The sequence below is a fragment of the Tamandua tetradactyla genome, chromosome 16, assembly GCF_023851605.1.
Source record: "Tamandua tetradactyla isolate mTamTet1 chromosome 16, mTamTet1.pri, whole genome shotgun sequence".
Taxonomy (NCBI): domain Eukaryota; kingdom Metazoa; phylum Chordata; class Mammalia; order Pilosa; family Myrmecophagidae; genus Tamandua; species Tamandua tetradactyla.
Window position 1 is genome coordinate 7,459,000 of NC_135342.1, and position 23,427 is coordinate 7,482,426.

At 37.1% G+C, this 23,427-nt stretch overlaps 3 pseudogenes; all 3 read right to left on the reverse strand.

Annotated features, from left to right (window-relative positions):
• Nucleotides 1-1,998: 1,998 nt before the first annotated feature.
• Nucleotides 1,999-5,120, reverse strand: LOC143658268 (transcription termination factor 1 pseudogene; annotated as a pseudogene).
• On the reverse strand, nucleotides 3,284-4,858 carry LOC143659946 (heat shock factor protein 2 pseudogene; annotated as a pseudogene).
• A 5-nt stretch (nucleotides 5,121-5,125) lies between the features above and the next one.
• LOC143658269 (transcription termination factor 1-like) lies at nucleotides 5,126-22,502 on the reverse strand (annotated as a pseudogene).
• Between the last annotated feature and the right edge of the window lie 925 nt (nucleotides 22,503-23,427).

Below are 23,427 nucleotides of genomic sequence, written 5' to 3' on the forward strand. Positions count from 1 at the left end.
TTTCAGCCTTAGAACTATAAACTAACAACTCATTAAATTCCACCTGTTAAAAGACATTCCGTTTCTGGTATATTGAATTCTGGCAGCTAGCAAACTAGAACATTTGTCCCTTTTGGTCCAGCCTGGTAGTGATTCCATTTTTTTACAGATCCCACAGCACTCTTGTTGGTTTATGTAATATACAAGGACCATAACTTTGGACAATAATATATTCCATAAATCCTTCATTAATAACACAATCTCCAATCCTGTCTTGTCCTCTAGTGGTTGAATGGTTCCATGTTTGGTTAAATCCTCACATGGGCCATTATTCTCTGGAGTCTCATTTCTGGAATCCCAGAATTTTCAAACCATCAAGTTCTGGTTATGTTGTACCCAAGAGTTCATTTTTAGCTCATTTCTTTCCTATTACATTTCTCCATAAGCTGAAAGGAGAAACGAGGTTGACTTTCCACATTCAAATTTGGAATCTCTTCAACTAAGTATCCCACCTCATGGCTTTTAAAATATACCTTTCATACAAAACGTGTAGTCAATTTTGCCTGATTCTTTTCCACTTGAAACAAGATCACCTTCCTTACAGTTTGGCATAACTTATACATCATCCCAGTCTAAGGCCTTGTCAGAGGTAACTTTAGAGACCGCATTTCTACCAACAGTCTCTTCAAAGCATTCTAGACTTGCTCTATCAGGTTCCTCACAACTTTTCCTGAATCTTCTCCTTATCCATTTAAAAAGCTATTCCAACATGTCTAGTATTTGTAAAATACAGATACACCCAACTTCTCTGGTACCAAAATCTGTTTTAGTTTGCTAAAGTTCCTGGAATGCAATCTACCAGAAACTTAACAGCTTTTAAAAAGGAAATTCATTTAATTGCAAGTTTATGATTCTAAGGCTGTGAAAATATCTAAATTAAGATATCAATAAGAGGTTACTTTCACTCAAGAAAGGTTGATGCCATCTCAAGCATATCTATCAGCTGGGAAGGCACATGGCAACATCTGCTACCTTTCTCTTCTCATTTCATAAGGCTTCCTCATGGCATTTTCCTTTTGCATCTCCAAAGGGCTGTGGCAGTGTGGATATGGAAGATTTTGTCCAAAATTTGTTTTCTCTTAAAGGACTCCAGTAAGCAACCCCACCTTGAATGGGTGGAGAACCATCTCAATAGAAACCACCTAATCAAAAATTACCATTCACAATTGGATGAGTCACATCACCATGGAAACAATAAGAAAGATCTCGCCCAGCAAAATCAAATGAGAATTAAAGTACATAGTTTTCTGGGTTACACAACAGTTTCAAACATGGCAATAAAATAGCTTTCTTGTTACTTTTGACATAATAAATGTAGCATATTTTTCTAAAGATCATGAAGTTCATGCTAGATACAGAAATTTGTAGAAGCAAAGTTGACACCTTTTATGATCTAATATTTTTTCTAAGTGTTGATCAGGCATTCATACATTTCCTGTGGAGTCTCTTTTTAATAGATCTTAATTACATTGACAAGGCCCTACTTATTTTTTACTCTTTTTCAATAACATGTTTTCATTTCTATTTTTGTCAATTTTTTCCATTAAATTTTACACATATCCATTCTTTTTGCAATATTTTATAACATCGTTTAATTCTTGTTTATGCTATTCTTCCCTTCAACTACAAGGGAATTGAATTGGCAAATTAGACAGCATTGGCAAATTTGTTCATTCATCTTAATGCCATTTGGCTTCTAAAAAAATATTTTCATAACTTGTAGTTTGGAAATAATTTTGGATTCAGAGGATGAAGTTGGAATATTTTATAAAGAATGCCCATGTACATTTCACTGAGTTTCTGCAAATGCTTGCCACTCTATTTCCCACTCAAATGTATACCCATATGCATAAAACATAATACATAAAACATATCAACTTTGGTATTAACAAGCTCTTTTCATGCTATCCCATTAGCACTGGCCACATTTATTTCACGCAATCTCTCAATAATGCTGCTTTAAGCTGTAGGGCATTGTTTCCATGTGCACATCCTGCCATTGGTCATTATTTTGGTTAGAATTTCAGTCCACTTGGATTTCCACTCCCTCCAACTTGTTTAAGCTTTAGTTTCTACTTCTACCCATGACACGCTCTTGTAGAGCTTTTTCCAAATGCTTAATAGTCAGCTTTCAGGATTTTCTTGGAACTTAGTATCCATACCTTTTAACTCATGGAGAGACATTTTCATTAGAATCACTTCTTCAACTGCCTTGATTAATCTCTGGATTTCTGTCTTACTCCAAGTACCATCATTTCTTTGGGTGCTGATCTGTGAGAATTTCAGAACAACATAAAGGCTACTTCAAGCCACCATATTGCCAATATTTTTCCAATCATTTCCATGGATGTACGGAAATGCATTTCTCTTTTACTATACCTAGATTTGTAATTACTAATATCAAACTTCTTCTTTCTCTATAATGTTCTAGTTTAAGGGTTGAGCAATGCCTTTATCAATGTGTGACCTAAATGAATATTTCCCTTTTTTCAGTCAACCTTCATTATATTTATTTTGCTAAATAATATGGTTCAAAAAAAGCACAAACCAGAAAACTTCTACCTAAAGCTAGTCCAACTGAATGGATGGGTTGATTCTATCCCAGTCTTCTTCTTTCCATATATATGGAGTTGGAGCCATATCAGGCAATGAGCACTAAGGAACATTTTGCCTTTTCTTTTTGAGCATCAGTGAACATGTCTGCTCCAAGACAGACAAATGAAGCTTTACAAGATATAGGCACTTTATGTTCCCAGTATTAAAAATAAGCCAAGTGAAACTTATTTAATAAAAGTAACTGGTACAGAGAGCTTTAGGAGTACTCACCATTATTTCTAGAGATTTATACTCATTTCAACCAAGTAGTATCAAACCATTACTTCTAGAGATTTATACTCATTGCAACCAGGTAGCATCAAACAAGTAAAACAAACAAACAAAAGTTAAACTGAGTAAAAGGTATATAGGTAAAAATGAAATCCAGTGTTCTTCACTTGGTGAAAAATGTCCGTTTGAATCCAACTTGAATTTATGCCAATAATATGCATTAAATTTCATGTAGCTCTCCATTTGAATAAGATCTGAGAGTTTAGTATGCATTTAGTAAGAAAAGCATAAGGTGCTTTACATTCCACAGTATCTGACTAAACAAAACAAAACAATTTACAAAAAAAGTAACAAATAATACTTTAAATATTTCATCATTTTCATGAATACATACTTGTATAGTCCATTTCTTGGGGATTTAACTATCTAAAGATAGTATATAACTATCCAGAGGTACAGGAGCAAGTTCACATAAATAAAACAGTGTGACTTCACTAGCCACAGCTCCAGTCAATGGCTCCAGGTGTTTGGATTGGTTCTGGGCCCAGCTGCTCCCCAGAAGCTCATCCATGTCTATGGATTTATCTGCAGAAGACATAACTTCCAATGATCCTGTGCTCCCTTGCTCAACAGTAGAAGGAGGGTTCCCATCAAGAAATGCAAGAAGTGGAAAGGCAGTATTTGACAAACCATTTATCTGGTTTGGGTTTAGATTTTCTTCCTTCTTCTGTAACTGTCTGCACTACATTGTTCTTGGTAGTTTCTAATCCTTTATTCTCTGGTTTGGTATTATTGATGTACTCTGTGGGGTTCATCTGCACAGAAGTAGTGAAAAGAATCTGGGTCTATACTAAACTTTCTTCCTAACAGAATGGCCTAGAAGACCTCTAAACTGCAAGCAATAATCTCAAGATAATCTAACAGTTCAACCTTTCCCAAAAGATCAATGTTATCATTCAGAATGGAACCCATCATGGTCACGGGATCATCTGTGGTCAGACTGGAGAAGCCATTTAGCTGGGCAGCACTAGACATGAGTGGGCTGTTGCCATCATTACCTGAGCTTAGGGACTCAGTGGGTGGGTCACTCTGATCACCACTCTGAGTGACAGGTGCATGCATGTCATCATTCCCATCTTCAACAATGACAACATCAGGGTACTGGCTATACTAGAGGGATCTGATATAGCATCCCCTTTAGTTTCTGGAATAACTGGAATATCTTCATAATATGCATTATCATCAGTGACATCATTATCTATCAGAAATGCACTCCCTTGGTTTTAAGCCTTCAGCCCTGTTGTGTGGAAATCTATACTGGTGTTTGTCAGCTGATTCTTTGATTACATACTGAAATAGATTCTTCTTTTGGGATCCATGCATCTTTAGATGTAGAAAACTTTTATATTTTAAACTCACAAGTTGGTTATTCTGAACTAATGTAACCATAAACTGGACAATCTTTAGAATAACTTGCTGCCATTGTGCATGCTTTACTTGTAATTCTGAGGCCCCCTTCCAAAGTGGCTCATTCTCACTTTCCAATTCAGAAAGTATGCACTCAATAGTCTCTTATTTTATTAGAACCTTCTGAGCACTGCTTATAATTTTTGTTAAATCTTCCTGATGAATTTTATTTTCTTCTAGAGGAAACCTTCCTTTTAATGTTTTCCAGCAAATCATCCTGGCCTTGTTTGAAGTCAGAATGCTGAAATTCACCAGGACCCTCTCATTCCTGTCTTACAATGGCAGAGCCAATGTGTACTACTTTACAGAAGCCAGACATACTCAGTTGCCTCACAAAGCTTGCCATGTGGTTGTCATTGCAGTATTTGGGAAGAATTTCTCTTGCAATTCTTTGTTCATACAAAACCAGGAAACTTTGGCCATTCTGGCTCCAGGTGATGAACTCGTTGATTTGGGCCACCTCTACTAGCATCCACACCTTGCTGAGAAAGGTCGCACATTGGAACCCTGTTTCACTGTTAACAAGGCTCAGGGATTCAAAATTCTACACCTAAAGGTGGCAGTGGCAGCTGCAGGTCAAGCATTTTTTTTTTGAAGATTGTGATTATCAATTTCTCCTCTGTGCATCTGTCGGTAGACAGCATCTTGTCTGCATTGTCAGTTCCTGTCAGGGATGGAAACTCTCACATGTTTTTCTCCAATGGTTTATTCATGTTTATTGAAAACTTGCTGTATTTATTAGAGACACCTTGTTCTTCAAATTCTTTAAACCACCCTAAGTCATCTCTTTAAGTGCATCTCTATTATCTTCACTACTAATCTCACCCATGACGTGTTCTTTGGGGTACACAAATAGCCCATTCTCAGGTCTCCCAAGTGTGGCCAATGCCCCATATTCCTGGTTATATGAAAATGTTTTTCATTGTTTTCTTAGACTTGTTTTTATCAGCAGATACTGGTAGGTCTGTAATTGTGTCTTCTAGGCTCACAGAGAGCAGGGAATCCTGTCCATGCAATCCCACTAGGGGTAAAACAAGGCTTTTATATGGGTTTTCTTGTACATCACAGAATAATTTGTTCTTATGCTTTTTAAAAGCATTTTCCCCTGACTTTATTATTTAGTCATTCTGACTCATTTTTATATGATGTAGTACCTGAGTGCAATTCATCTGCTTCAGACATTTTTGCTGACTTTTGTTCTTTGCTCATATCAACATAAATGACATCAATATCCTTCTGAATTTTTCTTTGCATATTCTCACCATTTACTTTATGCACAAGGATGTACATGACACCTGCTTTCTCATCTACTCCCATAGCACTATTCTATTCTTTTTATTATGTTTGGACATGGAAGTGGCATTTTCACTCTCATCATAGATTTCTGATTTTTTCGAAGGAGAAAAATGCATTCCTGGAAATGTTTTCTTTTCTTTGCTCTTAGTCATTTTAGACTGTTCATTTGCCAGGAGAAGACTTTGAAGCTTACACTGAATCTTTCTGATATCTTGGCTTATATACAGAATACTTTTTTTTCCTTGTCAAAAACTGGAATGTGGATTTCAAACATGCTATATTTGCTTTCCACTTTATTCCAATAGGGAAGTTTTTATCTGTTTTTACCTGGAAGTAACTGATAGTTTTGCTGGTTTGATGCTATTATTCAATTCAAGTTCTGTGAAACTCAAATGCTCCTCCTGCAAACATTCAAAGCTGTTACTAGACTCCTTCCAATCCAGAAGTGCTGTGCTATTCTCTAGAACATTTTCATCTTTCTCATTCTGTAACAACCAGGCATTTTAATTTAGGACAATACAACTCTCCTTTCCCTTAATAAAATCATATTATTTTATTTGTGCTACCAAAATTATCTTGGAAAGTACCTGTAAGCTGATATCTTATAGAATGTGATTACTGACAAAATAAACCTTCTCAGAAGACTTATTTTGGTTAATGGCAAATAAATTTTTATCAAACATTTATCAATTTTACCATATAAACATCTAGTAGATGTAAAACTAGCTTAGGTGATCAGGAGTATGTATGTGCTAAGGGAGATCTTCTAGGGAAGGGTGCTCTAACCATGCAGTCCCTACAGTCCCTACCTTTTACTCTAGTGCCCTTTGCCCCAATCATTCCCACCTTTCTCCTAAGCTCCCCTCATTGCTCTCCTCCCATTTTTCTCTCATAGATCCCTGTGCCTTTTACTTACCCTGTCCTTTTCATTCCTCCATCCATTAACTCCCCACCACTACTATCCCTATCATCCCCAGCAACTCCAGTATGACTTGTCACAACACAATCCAATAATCTGCCCATTCTTAAATTCCTGGCATACATTTCTTCCTTGTTACCTTAAATCTAAGTGGTGCTCTTTGACCCCTCTGCTTCTGTAACCAAGTAGTGCTTTGTAAGCCTCTGTATTCTTTTTGCCCCTGAATTATCAATGCCCCTCACAGCTTCAGGCTTTCTGCTCCTTCATCTTACACCTATATACAGTTTCCCTACATCCTCCTTTTTACTTCACTCTGTCCCATGCCCTCACATTATCACTCCCCTAACATGTCATATTTTCTGCTACATGCCTAGACTTAAAATGCTCATGTTCAGCACTTGTAAATGTGAAGCACTGAACTTACTTTCCTTTGGGTCATTGCACAGTTAGAAGGAGTGTGGTGGGTGTAGTGAACTCTTCAAGTCATCCGTAAGTCTGGAGATACCATTATTTTTTCCAAAATGGACACATCATCAAAACATGCACATACCGTGTGTGATTTTGTGAATGGGGATAGGACTGCATGAGGTTGTGTCAATGTGGGCCTTAGTGAGTGTGTAGAAATGTGTGTGATGAGGTTGTGGAAGAGTGTGATATTATTTTGAAAAGTATATAGAGTGTGTACATGGTAAGTATGTGAGGGGATGTGACTATGTATTTGATTGTATGGGTGCATATGCACATGTGTTTGCCTCTGTGTGTAAATGGGTAACTGTGTGTGTGTTTGCATGAGAAGTAGGGCTTGTCCAACACTATGGCTCTCATACATGACTAGATTATCAGGGTCATTAGATAGTAAACCTGGATTTGGAGGGAAGAAGAACAAAAGAATGAATTTGAACTCATATTTTAAATTTAAATTACACAGGCAACTAATGCTCATTACTGACAAAAAATGTGTGTATGTAGATATGTACATGTGTGTGTGAATGAAGAGAACTGTGGCAACTACTCAGTGCCCATTAATTGAGTAAGCAGTATTGGCTTTTCTGATAATTGAGAAATTGTAGGATCTGCCTGTTAAACCATCTGATCCTCATGCTCTTATTTTGAGGGATTCATAAACTTCTCTATGTCTGTGGATATTGTTCTGTTTAGACTTCTGATCACAATTGGGGAAGCCAAAATGGGAAAGTACATTTTCTAATAAACATGTGAATGAATCAAAAGTAATTGACATTCAGATATTCAGATGAGTTCCATAATTTCTAATAAAAATAACTATCATCATATTCTTCCATTTCTTGTGCCACTTTACAAATCTTTCTCAGTCATATTACCTGATTCTATTTCTCTGGCCATAAATTATGGTGAAACTAAGTGCACTAAAGATTGTAAAGAGCTCTGTGCAGCATGGAAGGACTTTTCAGGGAAGCAGGGTCTCCAGTGAGATACACCTACCTCACTGCCTGTCCCTCACATCCAGACCTCAGTATTTACTTACAACCTCCATGTGAGACCCTGTCTGCTTCCAGGGTTCAGGGGAAAGAAAACCTTCTCCCAAACCCTCCAAATTCTCCTTGGAGATGCTAAGTAGGAGCTTGTGATTGTTTTCTGATAATTAGCACCTGGGAAAGAGTTTTTCTGAAATATTCTCAGTGTCCCAAGCCTGCAGTCTCATTGCTTCTACAGGTGACATGACAATTGCAGGTTTGGGGGAGTTGAGGTCACAGAGCCACAAGCCCTTATATCAGGGTCAGGCTTCTCTTCTCATACTTGCCTGGCTCTCATGACTGTCCCACCAAGCCCACTTACTTGGCATTTGAAATGAGTAGGGTGAGAATTTTGTATATCTGTCCAAGGAGACTCTGTAAAGAAAGAAAACATATGAGGAGTCTTTGTAAGCAATAATTTTGGAAAAAAGGGAATCTGCCAGGATAGAAACTGGTCAGTGCCAAAGCCATAGGAACAGAGGTATCATTCCTGAGGCCAGGACTGAGCTGGTACAGAGAGATGGGGGTCCTAGATCACCACCAAACCCTGAGAGCTCCTTGTGGATGTAGTGTCATCATAAATAGCAGTTATTCTTGGTGTGTAATCCAAGTCATAAGAGAATCTGATTTTATAGGTGTTAAAGTGGTAGTTCTGTAATATACCTACTGTTGTGACACCATTACTGGAAACAGACAAAATTTTCATGATCACTAGAGTAGCACATATAACAAATCCATGCATACAATGTAACGTTAGATGAATCTGCAAGCATTACTTAATCCTGTGTAGAAACAGTTTATGGGAATGGCAATTGTTGGGGTGGAAATGTTTGCTCTAAGTCTGAGTGTATTAAGTGCCATTTCAAAGACAGGAATTGCATCTCTACTGAAAACACAAGTGGTCTACCAATTATGGTGAGGCCATTTTCCCTTTTGAATAAGGGGAGCAGCATTTAAGGAAAAGGCAAGTTCATAACTATAGCTTCAGACAGCAGTGTCATGCTCAAGTATAGCTTGTGTCATTTTCCCTGATTTAAAAACATTCTAGTATCAACAAAAAATATACCATTTCTATTTTAAAATACACAAATTCCAAGGCTTGCAGATTTAATTTTCCATATGTGTCTTACAGTTTTAATAATAGTCTTACCTCATTACCAGTAGTTTTACTTAAATCGTGTATTAGTTGACTGATGAGTATATGAATTGTAGATAGAAATACTTAGGCTTCTAGTGCGCATGGATCTTTCCCAACAATAGACCACATGCTGGGTCACAAAGCAAGTCTCAATAAATTTTGAAAGATTGAAATCATACAAAACACTTTCTGAGAACACAAAGTAATGAAGTTTGAAATTCATTATAGACAGAGTGCCAGAAAATTCACAAATATAGTAGGGTCTTAACAACACACTCAAACAACCAGTGGGTCAAGGAAGAAATTGCAAGAGAAATCAGTAAATAGCTCGAGGCAAATGAAAATGAAAACACAACATATCAAAACTTATTTGATGTGCAAAGGCAGTGCTAAGAGGGAAATTTATTGCCCTAAATGCTTATATCAAAAACAAGAAAGGGCAAAAATCAAGGAATTAACTGTCCACTTGGAAGAAGTAGAGAAAGAACAGCAAACTAACCCCAAACAAGCAAAAGGAAAGAAATAATGAAGATTAGAGCAGAAATAAATGAAATTGAAAACATGAAAACAATTGAGAAAATCAATGAAACCAGAAGCTGGTTTTATGAGAAAATCAATAAGATTGATGAACCCTTAACAATATTGACAAAAAGAAGAAGAGAGAGGATGCAAATAAATAAGATCAGAAATGGAAGAGGAGATATGACCATTGACCCCACAGAAATAAAGGAAGTAATGACAGCATACTATGAACAACTTAATGGTAATAAATACAACAATGTAAAAAAAATGGACAACTTTCTAGAAAGGCATGAACAACCAACTTTGACTCAATAAAGAAAAGATGGCCTCAACAAACCAATCACAAGTAAAGAAATTGAATCAGTCATTAAGAAGCTCCCCCAAAAGGAAAGTCCAGGACCAGATGGCTTCACAAGTGCATTCTACCAAACATTCCAGAACGAATTAGTACCAATCCTGCTCAAACTCTTCAAAATAATTGAATAGCTTTCCAGCCTACATTATTGCTTTTCCTTTTTTACATCTTAGAGTTCAGGTCCTAAACTTTAGGATGTGATATCAGATTGTTGAATAATTCTGGGATAGGCACTGTTATATCTTTGTCCTTGGCATAAAAGCAAATGAATCTTTCTGTTGCCATTTTTATATTGAGCAAATCTTGCTTTCTGAAATCTAGTTTGTTCATGGGACAAGGTCCTGTAGTATTTTATACTGTAATCAGGGCATCTACACTTTATTCAGATCTCTAAAGCTTATTTATAATTAATATTGGCTTCTGGACTATAGTCATATACATTACAGGAAGTTTGCTACCACCAAAATGGTAAAGTATGATGTCACCCATGTAAAGTTAAATTACAAGGGGTTGAAACAGAACTCAACCTAAATCTGGATTACTGCAATAACACAGTTAACTAGTTTTGTTAGTAGAGCATGGAAGTTAATTGCTATGACAGGTTCAAGTCTCTGCTCTGTCTCTAACCAGCATGTGAGTGGAGACAAACCACCCTGTACCTAAGTTCTCATCATTTTTATAATAAAACAAAAGTACAGACAACAACAAAAATTTGTGAAGAATAAAGAAATTAGGACATGTGGCAGTGATTCACTCATTAAAAATACTCTTTAAATGTTAAACATTCAACTATCTCAAAACTGTTAATAAAAGACAACCTTTAAGCAAATCTTCCTTAGTGGGCATTAATGGAAAATGGAGAAGATTGGATTTCAGGTGACGCTTAACCCACCTCTCCTATTCCTGTGCAGTATCTTCTGGCTCTGAAAAGATAAATGTCAGGGCCTGGTAACAGGAAAAACATCCTCCAGGGATTTTGCAACAGGCTTGAACTTCTTATTCCAGGCTGAAGTCAGAGTCCTTGAGAATTTCTCTCTTTACCACTTTATCTTCATTTACATCACTGGGTGCAGATTAAGCTTCACAAATTTCATTCACAATCACCTTGTTTCTTGCAATTCCTTGTTCATTCTCACTGAGAGCATTCTGAGGACAATGGCTGCATTTGGGTTGAAAGGTTTCCTACATGATTTTGGATGCAAGCATCCATCCCACCTTCACAGAATGGGCCAGGGTGTATGCATTGGCAGCAACTGCCTATTGAGTATCTTCCAGGCCATCACCATCAGCCCCAAATGGTCCATGTGGGCAGAGCTTAAAGTGAAAGATCCCAAGTACATTTGCCTCTCCATATCTATGAATTGGCTCTTCTTCACACTGCTAAATATCATTTTCTTTCCTGTGTTTGTGACTGGCAAAAGAATAACTATTACCATCAAAAATAGAGAAGACTTAGGGTAGTTCTCTTCTCTAGTTCATGACAAAATCATGGTCTTATGCACACTGCATTGGTTCCCCTCAGTGTAGAATAGTAGGAAGGTACTATAGCCACAGGATTTGACAGGACAGAATGTGTGACACTTTCCCTTAGGACAGTTGTGGACCCCATATGAGAGAAAGGTTTGGTCTGAAATCTTGTCAAACTTGCCCATCTGGAGACTTTCTTTGACTTTTTCTCTTCTAACACATCTGCTCATCATTTTCCTTAAGCTGTCAGACTTACAGACCATCTTTTACCTGGTCTGCTGTGTAAACATGGTCAGGTATTCTGCAGACTCCCTGGTCTACAGACCTTTGTGCAATTCACACACAAGGAGGCATTGACAAGGACTGGTGGGGAAAGGTATCTAGGTGTGAGACCCTCCCCCTGCTGATGGCCCTGGATGCTGGGCTCAGGTAACTCAACCCTCCCATATCATCCCTTTAGCCCCAGGATGGCTGTATGTGCAGAGAGCAGCTTCCAGCTGGGGCTAATTTCTACATTGCCTCAATATTTCCTGTGAACAAAACACCCAGAGTGGGTTTTCTGTCCTCACTCAACCTTAGCCAACAGAAAGTGACATAAAAATAAATGTCTCATAAATAATGATATCTCAAATTTAATGAAGTAGGATATGCATTTTTCCATTTACATGTAAAGGTATAGTCTATACGCCAATATTAAACAGAATATAGGTTTAGAGAGCTTAACAAAATTTAGGTCATAACAAAATGTAGATTGCAAAATAGTAATACAGTCACTGACCCCATAAACCAGTATGACAATATGAATGAAAAATGTGTCCATATTAGGATAGCAGCCAGGAGACCTATTTTCTTTTATGTCAAGAACAAAAGTACAATATCAATATGAAAAGATTTATTCAACAATATTGTGGCTTCTCCTAAACTGAGGGCCATGAACCACTGACATTAAAGAAAAGATTTTAGGATAGAAAGTAAGTCACTGCTTAATTATGTATTAAAATATAACTTAATAAAAACCTTTAGGATTGCAAACCGATTTCTCAAAGATTTGCAAGTGATGACATGCAAAATAGAATCCATAAAGTGAAAGATATTGCACATTTTATAATTTGAAAGAGTAGATTTTTTTGTTTGCTATTAGAGTACTTTTAAAAAGGAACGTGTAATTGACCCAGGCAGTTGCTGTGTGGAACAGAATTATAAAGTTATCTTTTCCTTAAATTCTGCTTCTCTCACTATAACAGGGAAAAAAGACTCACCATATCAACAGACCTTCAATGTTTTCAGTAGAGACATAATTACTGCTTCCATAAAGCTTATTATACTTGCAGATTTAGAGAAACATTTGCATCCTGGCAGCTGCCATTCACATACACTGTCTCTGCACAATATGAAATGGTTCCTATAGACTCACCTACTACTTATTACAAATTTAGAGTTACTGGAGACACACTTTTGTAATCTGAAAAATTGTTCCTATGATCTGTAAGGGTGTCTGAACAGTGACTGTTTTAATAACTACAGGTATTGAACTCCTGTTTGTTTAAAACAGAAGTTTTTGATTATTCTAGATAAATGCAATCCCTCTCATTAAGAATTACATTAAATCCCACTAGGAGACATTGGGGATTGGTGTCTGGTTTGGAACCCTTAACTCTCTTTACATCCCTCAGGAACAATTTGCTTTTCTTGTGTGCTTTTGGCTCTGGACCCAATTCAAATTCTAAAGGGCCCCTTTCCTGATATGATCACTTCCCTAGACTCCCAATGTGCCTCCTTCCTTTACAGACTTTCCTCTCAGGCTGAAATAGAAAATACTCATTGACAGCTCCCACCTGCTAGGATCCTGGGCTTCACGTGATGGGAATGACAAGCAATGTGTGTGGGAAGGAGGCAGCCAGTTCCTGAGTTATGGATTTGTGGTTCTGTGACCTTACCTCCCCACAAGACTGCAACTATCTTTTCACCTGGTGTGGTCTTGACAATGCAAGATTGGGAGCTGAGAATCTTTCTGAAAACATTTTTCTCAGTTGCTAATTATGAAAACTGATTGCAAGTTCCTAGTTAGCATTACCAAAGAGAACCTTGGAATGTCTAAGAGAGGCTCATCCTTGTCCAGGCTCCTGTGAACAGGAAGGGTCTTCCATGGAAGGGCTGAAATGTCTTCATCTTACATGTGAGGACTCAGAAAAGGGCTGTGTATCTTTCTGTCCTAAGACTTTCTGCTAACCCAAAATGAGTTCTTTCCAAACCTCTAGACCACTGAGTTCCACAATCATTTAATTTATTACCCAACTAATGGAATCAAGACATCTGAGATCGATTTTCATAGATGAAGTTAAAAGAAGAACACAATGCATAGTATTCAATGTCAACTAAACTGAAAATTTAGATTATATAGAAATATGTAGGAAAATATCCTTAACAATATTGAATACCCAGTAATGTTAGTAAGTGTAAATGAACAATAATTATAGGAAGAGACAAGTTTATAAAGGAGTCTCAGAATTAAATGCACTGGGATCAGATACTTTAATAGCTTACCGATTTAATGATCAGAGAAGCCAATGCCATGCCCTTAATTTCAGAGCACTGTCTGATCATCAAAGTTCTCTACCTTTAATTTTGGCTTAATTATCAGTAATGCATACTGGTTGCTTTTGTCATCAATTAATATGAGTGTCCAACTTTGAACAATTCAATTGGATTCCACTGCTCAGTACATCTGTCTTTATGCCAGTACCATGATGTTTTGGCCACTGTGGTCTTTTACTACGTTTTAAAGTCAGTTATTGGGAGACTTCCCATTTCATTTTTCATTTTCAAGTTATTTTTAGCTCTTTGGGGTAAACACCCTTTCCAAATAAATGTGATTATTGTTTTTCTTATTTCTGCAAAGCAAATTGTTCAGATTTTAATTCATACTGCATAGAATCTATAAATCAATTTGGGTAGAATTGATATTGTAACTCTATTTAGTCTTCCATTCCCTGAACATGATATGCCCTTCCATTTATTTAGTTCTTCATTGATTCTTTTTAGCAGATTTGTAGTTTTCTATGTATAGGTATTTTATGTCCTTGGTTAAATTTAATATTAAATATTTAATTGTTTTGATAGCTGTCAGAAATGGAATTGTTTTCTTGATATCCTCCTCAGATTGCTTATTGCTGGTATAATAGAAACAATTGATTTTTGCTAGTTGATCTTGTATTCTGCTACTTTGCTGTATTTGTTTATTAGCTCCCTGGGTTTACTCTAGGTTTTTCAAGATTTTCTACAAAGGGGATCATGTCATCTGCAAACAGTGAGAGTTTAACTTCTTCCTTTCCAATTTGAATACCTTTTATTTCTTGTTTTTTGCCTAATTGCTCTAGCTTGAATTTCCAGCATAATGTTGAATAACAATGGTAACAATGGGCATACTTGTCTTGCTACTGATCTTAGAGGGAAATTTTCCATTTTTCCTTACTGAATGCGATGGTAGCTGTGGAATTCTCATATAGTTCCTTTATCATGTTTAGGATATTCCTATCCTTTAAAGTGTTCTCATCAAGAAAGGGTGCAAAATTTTGTCAAATGCCTTTTATGAATCAATCGAAATGATCATGGTGTTTTCCCTCTTTATTTAGTTGATGTGGTATATTTCACTAATTGATTTTCTTGTGTTGAACCATCCTTGAATATCTGGGATAAAACCCACTTAGCCATGGTGTATCATTCTTTTAGTACACTGCTGGACACAATTAGCAAGTATTTTCTTGAGGATTTTTGCATCCATAGTTATTAAAGAGATTGGCTGGTAATTTTTCTTTTCTTATAGTGTCATTGTCTGGTTTTGTTATTAGGGTGATGTTGGCTTCATAGAATGAGTTAGGTAGCTTTCTCTCTTCTTGAATTCTCTTGAAGAGTTTGAGCAGGATTGGTACTTGTTCTTTCTTAAATGTGTGGTGGAATTCACGTATGAAGCCATCTGATCCTCGATTTTGCTTCAGAGTTAGTGATTCTATATTTCTTCCAGGTCAGAAATTAATTACTCATTTTTGCCTTTTCTTCTTTTTTGGGGGGGAACGGGGTATTCATGGTCTGGTAATCACAGCAGTGTCTCCCATATGGGAAGTGGCATTCTACCACTGACCCACCCATGCACCCTCTTTCTTCTTTTTCAAATTAGGGATTTAGCAACAAATTTCCTTCTCAGCACTGCCCTTTGCTGTATTCCATAAGTTTTGCTATATTGTGTTTTCATTTTCCTTTGCCTCAAGATAATTACTGATTTCTCTTGTAATTTCTTCCTTGACCCATTGGTTGTTGAAAAAGCTTTCTTTTTGCTTCCATATATTTGTGGATTTTCCCATCTTCTGCTTATTATTTCTGCCCACTTAATTCTGTTATGGCCCCAAAAAGTGCTTTCTATATTTTGATCTTATTAAATTTATTGAGCCTCTTTGTGCAACAATATGTGGTCCATCCTTTGAATATAACAAAGGCATTACACCAAAAGTAAATGTCAACAAATGAGGGAAATGGGAAGGGGGTATGGATTATTTGTGGAAGAAAAGGAAATAAATAGAGAAATGGTGGCTAAAGCATGTCTATACACTTAGGCTGGATTATGTGACATGAATAAAATTTTATAAATGAACAGTGAGAAACAAATTTTAGGGAAAATGTGGAGAAAGGGATGCACATATTCACTGTCAATAGGGAAAATGAGAAATGCAGGAGGGCAGTGTGGTGGATCCCAGGAGCCTACAGAAGAGTTTGGCATATGATCCTGAAACCTCATTTCTCAGTATATACCTGGAGGAACTGAGCATGGGGACATGAACGGACATTTGTCCACTGGTGTTTATGGTGGCATTGTTCCAGATTCAATGAATGGAGATGGCCTATAGGTACAATGACTGAGAAATGGAAGGTGAAATTATGATCTATACACACAATGGACTAATGAGCAGCCTCAAGAAGTAACGAAGTTATGAGGCATGCAACTAGGTGAATGCACCTTAAGGATGGTATGTTAAATAAAAAAACAAATATTATCATACCTCAATCAAATAGACTAACTATAATATAAAAACTTGGTGAAGCAATGTCCAAAGCATGGGTTATTAGGTTGGGGCTTATTGTAAAGGATCCTAGACTGCAAGCTGTTCCAGCAGTCACATATACTCAGGACGTGTAACTGTTATTACTAAATTTTGATGTACTGAGCTGTTTGTATATAACGTGGTCATTTCAAGAAACTTTGGATATTTATGTGACACCTGAGACAGTATTACAGCGGTGAATCTATGAAAGACAGAAGTAGCTCATATAGGAACTACTTAAAAAATTCAAAAATTATCTGATATCTAGTAAAGATATGAATGAAGCTGATCGGGATAGGACTAGGGTATATCAGAATACAGGGTAAGGAAAGATATCATCCATATTTTAAAATTTCAAATTCTGTGTGAGACTAAAGGAAGAGATGTTTATTGGGTGCAAAATCTATATATTGGGTAGTGCATTTCCTAATTTAACTTGTATGGTTAGTTTAGTTGAACACCAATAAGTTCATGGAATTTTGAATAGGGTGCAAGATTTTGTTGTTTTGTCCCAGTTAGTGTGATGTCAACATAAATCCCAGAGTAATTTGGGCAGTGAATAAATAAGTATTTGCAAAGCCCCCTAGGATGAATGGGCAGAAAGGAGGTGTGCTGGTTTGAAATGATTTATGTACCCTAGAAAAGCCATGTTTTAATCCTAATCCTGTTTTGTAAAGGCAACCGCTTCTTCTAATCCCTATTCTGCATTGTATGTTTGAAACTCTAAACTAGCAACCTATTAAATTCCCTTTTTAAAAAGCCATTACATTTCTGGTATATTGCATTCTGGCAGCTAGCAAACCAGAACAGATTTTGGTACAGGAGAGCAGGGTGCTCCTGTGCTTTGCAAATACCAAACATGTTGGAATAGATTTTTAAATGGATAAGGGGAAGATTCTGGAAGAGTTGTGAGAAGGTTGATACAGAAGGCCTAGAATGTTTTGAAGAGACTTTTGGTAGAAATGTGGACTCTAAAGACACTTCTGATAAAGATGCAGACAGAAATGAGGCACGTGTTATCATAGACTGGAAGGAAAGTGAGCCTTGTTTTAAAATTACAGATAATCTTGCAAAATTGACTAATGGCCTTGGCTGGAAAGCATATATTAAAAGCCATGAACTTCGATATTTAGCAGAAGAGATCTCCAAATTAAATGTCAAAAGTGAAGCCTGGTTTCTCCTCACAGCTTCTAGTGAAATGTGGCAGGAAAGAGATAAGATGAGAACTGAGTTCTTGAGTACAAAGAAACTAGGAATTGATATTTTGGAAAATTCTGGGCCTCCAGAAAGGGAGACCCAAGAGAATAGTGGCCTGTTTGAGAATTTAACCAAATGTGGAACCAGCCAGCCCTTTCAGAGAAAGCCAGGATTGGACATGGAGCAATCCAGGAAGGCTTTGTGGAAACTCCTTATATCTGAATGGCATGATCCAATGCTACTGCATAGAAATCCAATGAGAGTGCTGTGGGACCTGTATAAACAGAGCTGGTGCCAGTCTTGACTGAGGGGTTCAGAGATGGGACACATTGGAGGAAAAATAACTTCAGAGGGAAAACCATGGAGGCTGAGTTCTGAAGTCAAGAAAGCTTGGGCCAGGAGAGCAGACCCACCAAAGCCCATGGAGAGGGTGAGTTTGGCCCAAAGGCAGAGGATAAACCTTCCACCTTGTTGCAGTCAGAGAGTCTTGCCACCTCAGACCTTGGAGAGGGTGAAGCACGTTCCTTGGGGTTTGGGGAGAACCTGGCGGCCACCACATCGAGGGGGTGAGCGTGTACCCCAGAGATGGCAGAGAGCCCGGGTCTGGCCCCAATGCTTAGAGAGGGTGGATCTGAGAAAAAGGTGGTCTCCCCAATGTCCTCCAAGGTTGTGTTCAGAGAGAGGAAGTCCTCTGCATAGGCCCTTGGAAAGGGTGGGATTGCCACTTTCAAAAACCCTGAGGATAAATGACTCTCACACTTTGAAATATAATGGACTTTGCCCTGCAGGTTATCGAAATTGTATGGGTCTGGTGACCCCTGTGTTCTTTCCTTTCTATGGAAATGTGTATATGTGTCCTATGAATGTTCCTCCTTTGTATGTTGGCAGTAGATGACTTGTCTTGGGTTCCTACAGTTCCAAAGCCAGAGGATAATTTTGCCTTAGCGTAAACCATCATTATAACTAACTTTGCGATTTTGTACTGGTTTTAACCTTGTATTGTATTTGAAATGTTACTGAAATAGTTTGAGCTTCTCTGATATTGTTATGGAATGAACGTATTTTGTATATGGGGAAAGCATGTTCCTTTTAGGGTCCAGAGGGTGGAATGTGCTGGTTTGAAATGATGTATGTACCCTAGAAAAGCCATGTTTTAATCTTAATCCCATCTTGTAAAGGCAGCCACTTCTTCTAATCCCTATTCAGCATTTTAGGTTTGAAATTGTAAACTAGCAACCTATTAAATTCTTCCTTTAAAAATCCATTCCATTTCTGGTATATTGCATTCTGGCAGCTAGCAAATCAGAACAGGAACAAATATTCGACTTCCCCGTTTAGAGGATTTCTCATATTCTCACAAAGAGTGGAGACAACCACATCAATAGGCTGAACCCTCAACCTTTGGTTTTCCCCTATGAAACTTATTCCTGCAAAGGATAGACAGCATCTGATGCTCCTTTTATCTAGAGTATGGAAACACGAGTAAAAATATTGATAAAAATTAAACAATTAATGGGGGTACAAAGGTTAAAATAAATTGGGTAGATGGAAATACTAGTGGTCAGTGACAGGGACATATGGTATGTATGTTTTTTTTCTTTTTCTGGAGTGATGCAAATGTTCTAAAAATGATTGTGGTGATGTATACACAACTATGTGATGATATTGTGAACCACTGACTGTATACCATATATGGAATGCTTGTATACTAAGAATGTTTGTATGTTTTTATATTAAGATTTATCAATAAAAATGTCTTTAAAAAGTACCCAACTGAGTAGTCATACCATAGTTTATTGCAGAAGCAGAAACTAGTCTGTTTCTTTGGTAATGAATTTATTGGGATTAACCTCATCAACTATTTGTCTTCTCATGACACTTTTTTCTTACTTTGTCTAACATAAATTCTTCTCTATTAATTTTTAAAATAATTATCTATTTCACCCTTCTTCTTTGGAAGTTGTATACAATGTTTCTGTTTTAACCTAGAAATGAAAAACGTATAGTTTATAACTAATCACATTATCAAATTACTTAAAATTGAACTTCTACCCTGAAAATATAAAGACAATAACACAACACTAATCTATGTACCTTCTTTCATGTTAAATGAAATCTTGTTTTAAAAATATTGAAGGTACATGCAGAAATAATAAGTGTAAAGTCTGGTGAAATTTAAAAATTGAATACTTTCTGTATGAAGCTCCTTGATTATAAACCAGATTATTTTTTGACTCTCACAGATTGAAAACCAGAATATTGCATGAAACTTGTATGTTAAAAAAAAGAATATATTCAACTCAGAGATGCACCCTTCCTCATCAGCAATCTGCACAATAACCATGTTTTTCACATCTCATATCACAGATCATTTTCACATCTTCTGTTATATAAATGGAATCATGTCACCTGGACTCTTTAGTACTGGGCCACTGAAATTCCATATGTTTTCTTGAATTTATCTATATTTTTGGATGTTGTTGTATATCATTCATTAGCATTAGTGGTGGAATTCCTTTGTGTGACTGTTCTAGTTTGCTAGCTGCCAGAATGAAATATACCAGAACCAGAATGGCTTTTTAAAAGGGGAATTTAATGAGTTGCTAGTTTACAGTTCTAAAGCCAAGAAAATATCGCAATTAAAACAAGTCTATAGAAATGTCCAATCAAAGGCATCCAAGGAAAGACACCTTGGTTCAGGAAGGCCGATGAAGTTCAGGATCTCTCTCTGATCTGAGAAGGCACTTGGTGACCACAGTCACAGTTTCTGCTTCAGCTGGAAGGGCACATGGTGAGCACAGCATCATCTGCTAGCTTTCTCTCCTAGCTTTCAGTTTCATGAAGCTTCCCAGAAGGTGTTTTCTTTCTTCATTTCCAAAGGTCACTGGCTAGTGGACTCTGCTTCTGGTGACTATGTTGTTCTCTGCTCTCATTGAATCTCTTTCATTTTCCAAAATGTTCCCTCTTTTATAGGACTCCAGAAACTTATCAAGACCCACCCAAATGGGTGGAGACGTGTCATCACCTAATCCAACTTAACAACCACACTTGATTAAATCACATCTCCAGGAGATGATCTAATTGCATATTCAAACATACAGTATTGAATAGGAATTATTCTGCCATTACAAAATGGTATTTTGATTAAAACATGGCTTTTCTAGGGTCCATACATCCTTTCAAACCAGCACAGTAACTGTCAAACAATTTTTCCTTTCTATTGTTGATTAATATATGAATCTTTTATAGTTTGGGGTTCTTAGGAATAGTGTTGGATGTAAATTCTAGAAAATGTTTTGCTGACACAGTCATGAATTTCTGTTGGGTATGTACATATTATGGAAATTTTGTGTCTTATATAATATATAATCTTCAGTTTTAGGAGACACCACCAGTTTTCCAAAATATGTATACCAATTTTTACAGCTACCCTTGTGTCCATAACTTTGCCAACATTTGAAATGTCCTGCCATTTTTATTTCTGGCAGGTTTGTGATGTTATCAAATAGTGGCTTTACTTGAATTTCCTTGTTTTGTGAAAAGATTGAGTACTTTTAACATGTTTATTAGACATCCAGTAATATAATATTTGAGTGTCTGCTCATCCATTTTCCCATTTTTCCCTTTTGTGTTGTCTTTATTTTCCTTATTGACCTATAAGACTTCTTTATTTTTGATAAAAATTCTTTCTTGGTGTCCATTCTCCCTTTATTCTATCTTTCTTTCACCATCTATCTCAGTGTCTTTTGATGAAGAGTTCTTAATTTTAATGTAACTTGTTATTTCTTCCTTTATATTTTGTTTTATTTAAAAGTCTTTTCCTATTTTAAGACTCCAGAGATATTCTCCCTTATTTTCTTCTAAAACATAATCTTTTATCTTTCAAATTTAGATCAACAAACTATTCCAAATCAATTTGTTTTATTATTTGATTTAAGTTTTCCAAGTGAATTTACAAATTTCACATCATTTTAAATATGCCACAGTATGCTTTTTATTTTTCAATGTTATATCTGTATTGGGCCAGACTTTTCTCATGTTGCTGGAATTCTGTCAACTACTTCCTGCATCTTTCAGTGATTAGTAACTTCAGACCACACAACTAAAGTCATTTTACTTGTTAAAATTTTTCAGTGGACATTTGTGTCTGGAGGATAGATTATTCCCATTTTTAACAGACATTTGTTCTTTATTGGGAGAAAATTCTCCATGGTGTCTCAAGTTCTTTTTTTGTTTCCTTTCCTCATGTCTTATATCAGCTTCCATCCTGACTATGTTTCAGGGGTATTTATAAAATAAACAACCTTGAGTAATGGTAGTAGTATCTCTAATCAGAGGGCAAGTTAATTATTTGACCAACATCATAGGAGCCATGGCTCCCTCTGAGGACACATCCAGCAGCTTTGCTTGTAAGTAAATTTAAGGTTTGGGGGTTCTTAATCTTCAGGTCCCACGGCTGTGCTGCCATTCTGCTCCCTACACAGCGTCTTCCAAATGGGAATAAACAGAAAAGAGGGAAACTGAAAATCTGGATTTGGGAAAGATAATGAAATAGATGAACCCAGTCTTGTCATTGCTCCTTGGCTGCTCCTCTATGTTGCTCCATCCCACCTGCTTCTCCAACTCCACCCAGGGCCAGAGAGACCTGACTTGCAGGGGATCCCTTCCTGTGAGGGTCACACTCTCCCATTCTTGAGAAAGGAGTGAGTCTGCCCCAGACAGAGAGAGAAGGGGATTTGGGAAATTTGGGAAATCAGTGCACCTTGTGTACCATTTGCCAAATGCAGTGTTTGGGACCCTAGACTATGGAAGGGGAGGAAGCATAGACTCCAAGGGGCAGCCAGGGAGACACTGGACAAAAAGATACTGGTACTACCAAATTATGTAAGCTGACCTGTATTTAAACAGGCCCTCCAGGGCCAACTCTGGGCATTCAACTTTTCAAAGTTCAGAAGTTACAAGTTTGCTTGTTACATGATTCAAGTTATTTTTCTTTTTTAACATGGGCAGGTGTTCTAGTTTGCTAGCTGCCAGAATGCAGTTTGCCAGAAACAGAATGGCTTTTAAAAAGGGGAATTTAATTAGATGCTAGTTTGCAGTTCTAAGTCTGAGGAAATGTTCCAATTAAAGCAAGTCTATAGAAACATCCAATCTGAGGCATTCAGGGAAAGATACCTTGATTCAAGAAGGTCAGTGAAGTTCAAGGTTTCTTTCTCAGGTGGAAGGGCACATGGTGAACACAGCCAGGGTTTCTCTCTCATTTGGAAAGGCACATGGTGAACATGGTCAGGATTCCTCTCTCATCTAGAAGGGCACATGGTGTACACGTCATCATCTACTAGCTTCTTCTCCTGACTTCCTGTTTCATGAAGCTCCCCAGGAGGCATTTTCCTTCTTCATCTTCAAAGGTCACTGGCTTGAAGACTCTCTGCTTTGTGGTGCTGAGCATTCTCTGCTTTCTCCAAACCTCTTTCATTCTCCAAAATGTTTCCTCTTTTGTAGGACTCCAGAAACTTATCAAGACCTACCCAAATGGGTGGAGACATATCACCCAATCCAGCTTAACAACCACTCATGATTAAATCACTTCTCCAGGGAGATGATTTGATTACAGT